The sequence below is a fragment of the Artemia franciscana genome, chromosome 5 (genome assembly GCF_032884065.1).
Source record: "Artemia franciscana chromosome 5, ASM3288406v1, whole genome shotgun sequence".
Lineage (NCBI taxonomy): Eukaryota > Metazoa > Arthropoda > Branchiopoda > Anostraca > Artemiidae > Artemia > Artemia franciscana.
This window is the reverse complement of record NC_088867.1, coordinates 2,736,890-2,748,252: the sequence shown is the minus strand read 5'-3', so window position 1 is coordinate 2,748,252 and position 11,363 is coordinate 2,736,890.

The window sequence follows — 11,363 nt, the reverse complement described above, 5'->3', positions numbered from 1 at the left end:
TGCGTAATAATCTCTGTTCGTTTTAAGTTTCAATGCTACTCTTTACTTTCAATTGAAAAAAAACTTTTCCATGTTTATTTTTTCATTGTTTTTTTATAGTAATTTTAGAAAATCCTGCGCCCTTTTCATTGAATTTCTGTTCCCCCATGACATATTTCTCCATGGAAAGATCCTCCCACATAGCCCCCTCCCCTCAACCCCACCCCCAAAACCCCCCAAAAAATCCCCTGAAACCGACTGTACACTTCCCAATAACCATTATTATATGTGAACACTGGTCGAAGTTTGTAACTTGCAGCCCCTCCCCCGGGGACTGTGGGGGAGTAAGTCATTCCCAAAGACATAGTTATTATGGTTTTTGACTATGCGGAACAAAATGGCTATCTCAAAATTTTGATCGGTTGACTTTGGAGAAAAAATGAGCGTGGGAGGGGGCCTAGGTACCCTCCAATTTTTTGGTCACTTAAAAAGGGCACTAGAACTTTTCATTTCCGTTAGAATGAGCCCTCTTGCGACATTCTAGGACCACTTGGTCGATACGATGACCCCTGAGGAAAAGAAAAAAAAAACAAAAACAAACAAACAAATAAACACGCACCCGTGATTTGTCTTCTGGCAAAAAAAAATACGAAATTCCACATTTTTGTAGATAGGAGCTTGAAAATTTTACTACAGGGTTCTCTGATACGCCGAATGCCATGGTGTGATTTTCGTTAAGATTCTGTGACTTTTATGGGGTGTTTCCCCCTATTTTCTAAAATAAGGCAAATTTTCTCAGGCTCGTAACTTTTGATGACAAAGACTAAATTTGATGAAACTTACATATTTAAAATCAGCATGAAAATCTGATTCTTTTGATGTATATTTTAGCATCAAAATTCCGTTTTTTAGAGTTTCGTTTACTGTTGAGCCGGGTCGCTCCTTACTACAGTTCGTTACCACGAACTGTTTGAAAAGAAAATAATTCGGTATTTCTGGGCTTCTGACATTATTACTCCTTTGCGGAAGTTAGGCTCAAAATTGGAAAAGGATTATAATTTTGCTCTGGGCCCCTTCCACCTCTTAGTTCGTTTATTTTCCCGTTAATTTTCACCTGTTTTCGCTTTATAGTTGTGTTATCTCTCAGCAGTTCTTTCGTTAGTTGAGTTATGGTTGTGGTATATATGTTTTATCGCTCGTATAGTTGTGTTATTTTTAAATTATACTCCATAATAGAGAGGCTCCAAACACCCAGCATTGTATATTAAGCTCTGAATTTGACGTTTTTTTCTAACATGATCAGATTCGTCCTGTGCCCTGCGCCCTTTTCATTTAATTTTTCTTCCCCCATGACTTATTGCTCCAAGGAAAGATCCTCCCACATAGCCCCTTCCCCTCAACCCTACCCCCATAACCAAAAAAATCCCCCTGAAAACGTCTGTACACTTCCCGATAACCGTTACTGTATGTAAACACCGGTCGAAGTTTGTAACTTGCAGCCCGTCCCCCAGGGACTGGGGGGAGTAAGTCATCCCCAAAGACATAGTTATTATTTGACTGTTCTGAACAAAATGGCTATCTCAAAATTTTGATCCATTGACTTTGGGAAAAAATGAGCGTGGGAGGGGGCCTAGATGCCTTCCAATTTTCTTGGTCACTTAAAAAGGGCACTAGAACTTTTCATTTCCGTTAGAATGAGCCCTCTTGCGGCATTCTAGGACCACTTGGTCGATACGATGTCCCCTGGGAAAAAAAAAACAAAAAACAAACAAATAAACACGCACCCGTGATTTGTCTTCTGGCAAAAAATACAAAATTCCACATTTTTGTAGATAGGAGCTTGAAACTTCTAAAGTAGGGTTCTCTGATACGCTGAATCTGATGGTGTCATTTTCGTTAAGATCCTACGACTTTTAGGGGGTGTTTCCCCCTATTTTCCTAAATAAGGCAAATTTTCTCTGGCTCGCAACTTTTGATGGGTAAGACTAAACTTGATGAAACTTATATATTTAAAATCAGCATTAAAATGCAATTCTTTTGATGTAGCTATTGATATCAAAGTTCAATTTTTTAGAGTTTTGGTTACTATTGAGCCGGATCGCTCCTTACTACAGTTCGTTACCACAAACTGTTTGATACGATTTATGATAACAAATAACTTACCAAATTCTTGAGCTTACTATATAAAAACTTAACCATTAAAACTACAATAATTTTAAGCGTTTAATATTTTGCTTGTAATCATTTACCCATTCTACAACTATAGTACTACTAATACTACTAACAACTCAGAGCAGCCTGAAGCCAACACAGCATCAATGAAAAAGAAGCCAACGAAAAGCATCAATTTCGTCATAATCTGGAGAAACGGTTTAGTGTTGAGTAACTATTAATAAAGCAATTTACAAAGGAAAGCTTGTCCTCGAAGAAACCCTAAAGGAAGCTCAGAAAAGATAATTAAATGACTGTTTATTATTAAGTTTTTCAAAAAATGCATTACCCGACCCCCGCACAGAATACACTTTCCCCAAAAGACACTCCCCGCCAAAACCCAGCGCACCTCGGACTGTCTCCCAGCCAGTCTTTTTGTTGTACCCCTTTCGCTGCTTGATTCTAAGACATTAAAAAAAATCATTTATACCTTATTATACAAACTTAATTGACAAAAATCCAATTAACATTCAGATTTGTATTACTATATGGTCGTTTTTCTTCTCCTATTTATGCTTTTATTGACACTTATAATTTATTAATTTTATTTGATTTTTTTTTCTAGTCGTGGCTGGTAATGGCCCACAAATATATATATATATATATATATATATATATATATATATATATATATATATATATATATATATATATATTATCATTTTTATTGGTTTTTTTTTCTTTTTGTTTGACAATTTTCCCAAAATAACAGTTCATTCGTTTGTCAGTTTTGTGTTTGGTTGTTTTAAACCTTTTTTTGCTTTTATTTTTACTCTGAAATACCATTCAGTCCGGTCGGGCTTGTGATTTTCATGTTCTGAAATTAACCTTATCTTATCAATGCCTATAGGAAACTTGACATGGAAAGAATGCATTTATAGTCATTTGATATATTCTTAACCAATTTCCTTAACTCCATATTCTTTCGGCAAAAGTTTAAAACAATACCTAGTTTTAAGTCACTTCATATACTGTTCTGGGTCATGCAATGCAATCAATAAAGTGTTGGTCAATTTTGAATCTAAGTACCTAGCATGGGTTGAGGGGCGATAATTTTTGTTCATTTTGATTTTCAACTTTGCTGTTTACTTTCATAACGAAACATCATTATTTTTATTAATTCTGGTTAGATTTTTTCCCTTTTTTTACTTATAACTTTTAAACTCGTAGTAACCGAAACTCTAAAAAGCAGAATTTTCGATAGATGTATCAAAAGAATGGGCTTGTTATTCTGATCCAGATATTGAAAATTCTTTAAGTTTAGTGTGACCCATCAAAAGCTACGCGCCTGAGAAAATTTGCCTGATTTTTGAAAAAAAGGGGAAAACATACTTTTAAAGTAAAGGAATCTTAATGAAAATCATACCATCAGATTCAGCCTATTCAAGAACCCTATTGTGGAAGTTTAAAGCTCCCATCTGCTAAAATGTGCAAATTTGTATTTTTTGCCAAAAGAAAGATCACGGCTGTGTGTTTATTTTTTTCCAGGAGTGACTATATCGAATTAACAGTCCAAGAACATTGGGAGAAGGCTCATTTGAACGGAAATTGAAAGTTCTAGTGCCCTTTTTTAAGCGACGAAAAATTCAATGGCAACTAGCCCCCCTCCCACCTCCCTTTTTTCTCAATGTCGTCCAACCAAAATTTCGGTTAGCCATTTTGTTCAAAATAGCTGAGAGGCTCAATAACTATGCCTTTGAAGATAATATGACCCCCCACAGTCCCTGGGGACAGGTCTTTAAGATATAAATTTTGCCCACTGTTTACGTATAGTATTTGTTATTGGGAAGTATACACACATTTTAGGGCGGGGGAGGGAATTTTCTACTCGGGGGATTTTCTAGGGGAAAATTGTCCTTGAGAAGGGAAATTTTGTTGGTAAACTTTCCAGGAGAAATTTTACCCTGGGGAAGAAATCCTGAATTTGCCTGAATTCCTACAACGAATTTCTTTTTATTGGTCTTACTTTCTCTTTGCCGACTCAGTTTTACAGTTGTATATATTAAGGGGAATTTTCTGGGGGGAAATTTTCGTGAGGTTGGAATTTTTTACGTATCTTTCCCCTAGGAGGGGGATTTTCATGGGAAAAACTCACCAAAAGGGAATTGTTCACGGGTTAAACTCTGCAGAGGGAGTTTTCTGCGGGAGTAACTTTCTTCTGGGGGTGGGTTATTTGCAGGAAAATTTTTTTCTACGAATGAGCTGATTTCTGGCATGATTTTAAAAATAATCTTTTCAAATGAGAGTCCGCTAAAAACAAGTTTTTACCTGGAACTGTCCGAAAGAAATTTTTCGGGGAAATTTTCAGCTAGAATGGAATTGTCTGAGAGGAATTTTCCTGGTGGGAGTATTTTACGTGGGAGTCACTTTCCATGAGGGGATTGTCTGTGGGGAGAAGGAATTTTCCATGGAGGAAGAGCCAGATTTCCTGACATTATTTTAAAACAATCAGAAATTAAATAATAAAAGCAAGGAACATCAAAACTTAAAACGAAAAGAAATTATTACTCATATGAGGAAGGCTGCCCTCTCTTCAAAACCTCCCTCTTTACGCTACAGTTTGACTTTTTGTCCCAATTCCTTTTAGACTGATTCCTGTAACACACAGGCTTTTTAATTAGAATAATAAGGATTTTTGAATGTCCCAAAAAAAACTTTAGCGTAAAGAGAAATGTATTAAAGAGAAGGCAGCCCCCCTCATATAATTAATAATTTCTGTTCGTTTTAAGTTTTGATGTTGCTCCATAATTTCAGTTGAAAAAAAACTTGTTTTTTATTTAATTTTGCTTGAAAAGAGGGATGTGGAGGCAAAATGGATAAAATATAAGAAGGAAAAATATTAGACAAATAATGAAATGAAGTCGTGTGGTGAGGAAAAGGGCCCCGTATGTGTGGTAAAATGCCAGTCCATGACAAAAAATAGAATTACGGTCAACACCTAAAATAATTAACGATCTAAGACGGAGCTGCATAAGCTAAGTCCGTTAGATTGGAAAAAATGACAAATAAGAAAAACATCTTTTGGAATGTACATTCTTTCAAAACTGTCTGTTCGTCAGTTTTGGAATGGACTATAAAGCATGACCGTCTCTGGAAAATTTCCTAGAAATATTTTCAACACAAAAAAGACCCCCAAAATGGAATTTTTTCATATAGTCTGGGCCTTTTGAACCAATAAAATAATAAAATATGAAACAAATATTGAAACAAGGGAATTATAAAATATAACCGAAAAATACATGTTAAAGAAGTCGAACTATATGTCGGCCACCTAAAGTACAGAAGGCCTCAATCTCCAGAAAAGCCCGGCCTGGGGATGGAATCTTTTCAATTTTCCAAAAAGCTGCGACTTCTTCACGCTGCCCGACACCCGTGCATCCCACAATAAAACATAAAGCTGTTGAAAAAAAAGGAACATAAAAAAGCTGAATATAACATAAAATGCATCTAGGATACATACTTCATCATGAAGGAGTAAGAAACCCGCTCTTGCAGTGAACTAAGTATTCCATGCAGTAAAATTCATTGTGTGGGTATGAAATATGATACTCATAAAATTTGATTTCGTAGGGTTTCAATAGGGCTAGATGAATATGAACTATTTTGTATCCTGTATGGTTATTAGCGAGTTATAAAACTGAAAAGGAAAGAAATTCATAACGAGCAGAGTTTTAGTGGTGGATAATGCAATGTTATATTGAAGCTTACAAGAAAATGTTTCTAGTGTCATAAATCGATTTTACTGAAAAGTAATTCAGTTTTTACTGAAATGATAAAAATTAACGTTCGAAATGTAAGGTTGAACTGATATACGTGAATTATCTAATACTATTGTAAAATGTACGTTAAAAATACATGAAGACAGTTATATCTCTTGCTCACTCCTCTAGATGGAACGTCGATGCTAGTCCCAGCTATCGAGGATGAATAGTAGCTTACGTGAATGTAAAAAGGTGCCAATTATTCAATATTTAGACCCTCTATGAATAGTGGTAAGTTCTTTGTGCTGTACAATGATGATGTTAAATGATATGTTATGTACCTCCTGAGTAGGAAAAACCTGTTTCAAAACCATGATTTTTTTTAGAAATGGTGTTACGTATGTTAAAAACTCCCTTCCAAAAAAATGCCTTTCCATAGAAAATCCCCGCGAACTCCCTACTAAAAAGAGAATGGAGGTTCTCCATAGAAAATCCTCGGGAAGTATCGACGAAAAAGAGAATGTAGGTTTTTCATGGGACATCGCCCGGAACTACCTTCCAAAAAGAAAATGGAGGTTCTCCATAGGAAATCCCAAGGAATTACCTATTCTTTAGGCAAAAATATAAGAACATATTTTTCCATGAGATTTCGGTTGTGCGTAGTTTGAATTCTATGTGGGGGTCGCTGGAACATCTTTGAATAAACAATATCTCCTAGCCAAATTTCGCTGCAAAGTACGCTAGCGCTACGAATACCCTAGCGTTTTTGGTATTACCGTCATTTATAACTGCATCTCGCAAATGAATGTATTGTTCAGAGCGGAGCTTGGTCTGATTCAGGCGGATATATAGCAAACGTTCTGATTCAATTTTAGCATACATATCAACGACGAATTGGTGAAACAATTCACGGCATTTTAAAATATAATTTTCTTCATCCTGCCAAATCATTAGTCTATAGGAATAATAATGCATTGCACTGCATTTCTTATTCATTTCTTTGTTAGTGACTGGATTCATCAATTTAATATTAAAGTGATAGCCGTCGGCTCCATCCCAAAAAATGATAGGATATTGTAGGGCATCGTAGCATCGATGAGTTTCAGCAATTCTTAACAACTGAGCGTTTCGCTTATGAAGAATAATATCTCGAGGTAAAAACTGATCACCGACCATAACGATTGCCACTTCGTCGATAGTTGGAGCATTGTATCTACGCACATGTTGGACAGGAGGCGTTTTGTCAGCGGAAATAAAAATTTTATGCGTATCAGTAGGTATCAAATCGATGGCTGTTTTGAACAGACGCACTAAATTATTATTTCTCGTGGAAAAGATGTTTTTGTTTCAAAAAACGCTTAGATTCTGACGTAGTTCCAGTAAGGAAAGTCTTCAATGGCTCTGATGGTGCAGCCAATAGAGGAAGTTTAACTTTTCCTGAGGCGCAACACATTCCCATTGCTTCGCCATTGAATTTCAAGGCCTTGCAATAGGGACAAATTTTAGACATAGTCCCGATTTGAACACATCTACTCAAGCTATAATCATCGACTGGGCTGTACCTGAATGCCAGGCGATAACTTTCAGGTTGCTCTGATTCCTTGGCACGCTTTCTTTTCCTACTTTCTCTATCAGCAGCAAGCCTGATTTCTTGCTGTTCTTGTGATTCCTCGGCACGCCTTCTTTTTTCACTTTCTCTTTTAGCAGCAAGTCTGGTTTCATGTTGCTCTGGTAGTTCCTCGGCACACCTTCTTTTTTCACTTTCTCTTTTAGCACCAAGTCTGCTTTCGCGTTGCTCTGGTAGTTCCTCGGCACGCTTTCTGTACTTTCTTTCTCTATCAGCCTCAAGCCTGTTTCCTTGCTGTTCTTTTGATTCCTCGGCACGCTTTTTTTTCTGACTTTCTCTATCAGCAGCAAGTTTTTTGGCATAGACTCTTTGAGCATCTTCCTCGGCTGTTGCCATTGTAAGTTCATCAGTTATTTTAAAGTTAAACATTAATAGATTTCTACGTGAACGCATGTCTTATATATCTTTAATGGCGTCACCGTCATAACAAAAATGACGACAACTAACTTCATGACGTCAGTCAACACACAAACATGACGTCACATGACAGACACATCCACAGACAACTTATTTTTATATATATACTAGCTGTTGGGGTGGCGCTTCGCGCCACCCCAACACCAAGTTGGTGGGGCGCTTCGCGCCCCCCAAGCCCCCCCGCGCGCGTAAGTCGTTACGCGCCATATTAGTTATGCGCCATTGTAGTTGTGTCCCTGTGTCCCACCTGTGAATATAGATAGATTTATATATGTGTTTCAAACTACGCAAAAATTGCGAATAAACAACATTCTTGGCTTTTCCATTGTCTGTGCATATGCAAAGCCGTATGTACTAATAATGACGTCATATACAAACGCTCTTTTTACAAACAAACAAACATGCATCCACATAACTCGTTTTTATATAGATAGATACAATACAAATTAACTGCGTAAAACCTGCGAATAAACAACATTCTTCGCTGTCCAATTGTCGCTGCATATAAATACATTGTCAGGTTTACCGACCCTCGAACATGCAACGTACAATTGTCCATGGGAAAAACAATCAGGATTAAGATCTATACCACATTTTTCTAATGATTGACCTTGAGCTTTGTTAATGGTGATTGCAAATACTAATCGAATTGGGAATTGCAATCTTTTAAATTGAAAAAGCAGATCCGTTGGAATCATGGGAATGCGAGGAATAAGAACAGCCTCACCCTCATAAGGCCCTGTCAAGATTGTGGCCTCTATTAGGTTTTCCATTGTTTTTTTTTACGGCAAGTCGCGTGCCATTGCAAAGCTTTGGTGGGTTGATATTTCTTAAAAGTATTATTGGTACGCCTATTTTTAGTTGTAGCACGTGTGGTGGAAACCCTGAAGGATCTATGGAATTTAAAAATTCAGATGGATAATTAACCGCTTCATTTGGTTCCAAAACTGTGTCGACTGACTTGTAAAGGACTGCCTGGTCTCGAATCTTTTTCAAAACAATATTGTTGATTTCGTGGACGTCTATATTTTTGGGTGCGAGAATCGCTCTTTCACTTAGCCATTTATTATTTTTATAATTTTTTAGAATATTCGGAAATACTTTTTCAATCAATTCATTTTAGGACGTCACTAAATTACAGAAATCAGCAGGTAGTTGTATACGTCCTGAAATTGAGTCTACTGTTTGACCAGAGTCATCGTTTTGCAATCGGACACGCATATTTGTAGTTAATTTTAATATTTTTACGTGTGCCTATAAATTAGAATTTTTTAGGCAAGCATTCATTTCGTCTGCAGGAGTTAAACTACGTAAAAATTGCGAATATACAACATTCTTGGCTTTCCCATTGTCTCTGCATATACAAAGCCGTATGTACTAATAATGACATCATATGCAAACGCTCTTTTTACAAACAAACAAACATGCATACATACAACTCGTTTTTATATAGATAGATAGATAGATAGATAGATAAAATACAAATTAACTGCATAAAACTTGCGAATATACAACATTCTTCGCTGTCCAATTGTCGCTGCATATAAATAGATTGTCAGGTTTACCGACCCTCGAACATGCAACGTACAATTGTCAATGGGAAAAACAATCAGTATTAAGATCTATACCACATTTTTCTAATGATTGACCTTGAGCTTTGTTAATGGTGATTGCAAATGCTAATCGAATTGGGAATTGCAATCTTTTAAATTGAAAAGGCAGATCCGTTGGAATCTTGGGAATGCGAGGAATAAGAACAGCCTCACCCTCAAAAGGCCCTGTCAAGATTGTGGCCTCTATTAGGTTTTCCATTGTTTTTTTTACGGCAGGTCGAGTGCCATAGCAAAGCTTTGGTGGGTTTATATTTCTTAAAAGTATTATTGGTAGGCCTATTTTTAGTTGTAGCACGTGTGGTGGAAACCCTGAGAATAATATCTCGAGGTAAAAACTGATCACCGACCATAACGATGGCCACTTCGTCGATAGTTGGAGCATTGTATCTACGCACATGTTGGCCAGGAGGCGTTTTGTCAGCGGAAATAACAATTTTATGCGTATAAGTAGGAATCAAATCGATGGTTGTTTTGAACAGACGCACTAAATTATTATTTTCGTGGAAAAGATGTTGTAATTGGGAAAAGATTGTCCTTTCAATGTTGGGAGAAATTTCGCAACGTGCATTCAATTCAGAATTTCTATCACTGATGAAGTACAATTGTAAAAATTTATGATTCTCGCCTGAGAATGGTAGAAGAGACCCTGCTCTATGATAAATTTGCCCTTTTACTTTGAAAGTAGACATAAATTGATCTGGATTTTCAATTTGGGCTCCAAACGACGTCATTTGGAAACATGAGTTGTATTTTCTGATTCATTTATATTCCTTATGTTCCGGTGTCCCGGTCGTCATTTATATCCCCCTGTTTTATATCCCGCTTATTTTTCAGTTTTTTCCTTTTTTTAGTTTTTTTTTTACTTTTTTAGTTCTTTTAGTTTTTACGTTTTTTAGTTTTTTTTAGTTTATTAGATGAATTTTTTTTTAGTTTTTTACCTTTTTTTCTTTTTAGTTTTTATTGGTTTTTACCTTTTTTTAGCTTTTTATCTTTTTTATTTTTTTTTATTTTTATTTTTAATTTTATTAGTATTCTTTTTCTCTTCTATTTTTCATTTTTCCTTTTTTTTAGTTTTTTTAGTTTTTAGTTTTTTAAGTTTTTTCCTTTTTTTAGTTTCTTTAGTTTTTTTAGTTTTTCGGCTTTTTTATTTTTTTATTAGTTTTTAGTTTTTTTGTAGTTTTTGCCTTTTTTTAGTTTTTTCAGTTTTTTTTTTTTAGTTTTTAGTTTTTTACCTTTTTTAGCCTAACCAGGATTTGAACCTGGGACCTTCATTCTCCGTTCTGACACCCTCTTTCACCGAGTGACTACTCCAGCATGTTCATTTTGGTGTTTTAAATGGTATATTATTAACCAAATTAATGTGTTTTACAATATACTAAGCATCGTCATAACAAAAATGACGGCAACTAATTTCATGACGTCAGCCGAAACATGACGTCACCTGATCCACAGATCCACAGACCCACAGACAGACAGACAACTTATTTATATATATATATAGATATATATATATATATATATATATATATATATATATATATATATATATATATATATATATATATATATATATATATATATATATATATCTATATATCTATATATCTATATATATATATATATATATATATATATATATATATATATATATATATATATATATATATATATATATATATATATATATATATATATAAATACTATATATATAAAAATAAGTTGTCTGTGTGTGGATCTGTGGATGGATCAGGTGACGTCATGTTTGTTCGCATATGACGTCTGAATTATTTCACACTAATACAAAAGAAGAAAAAA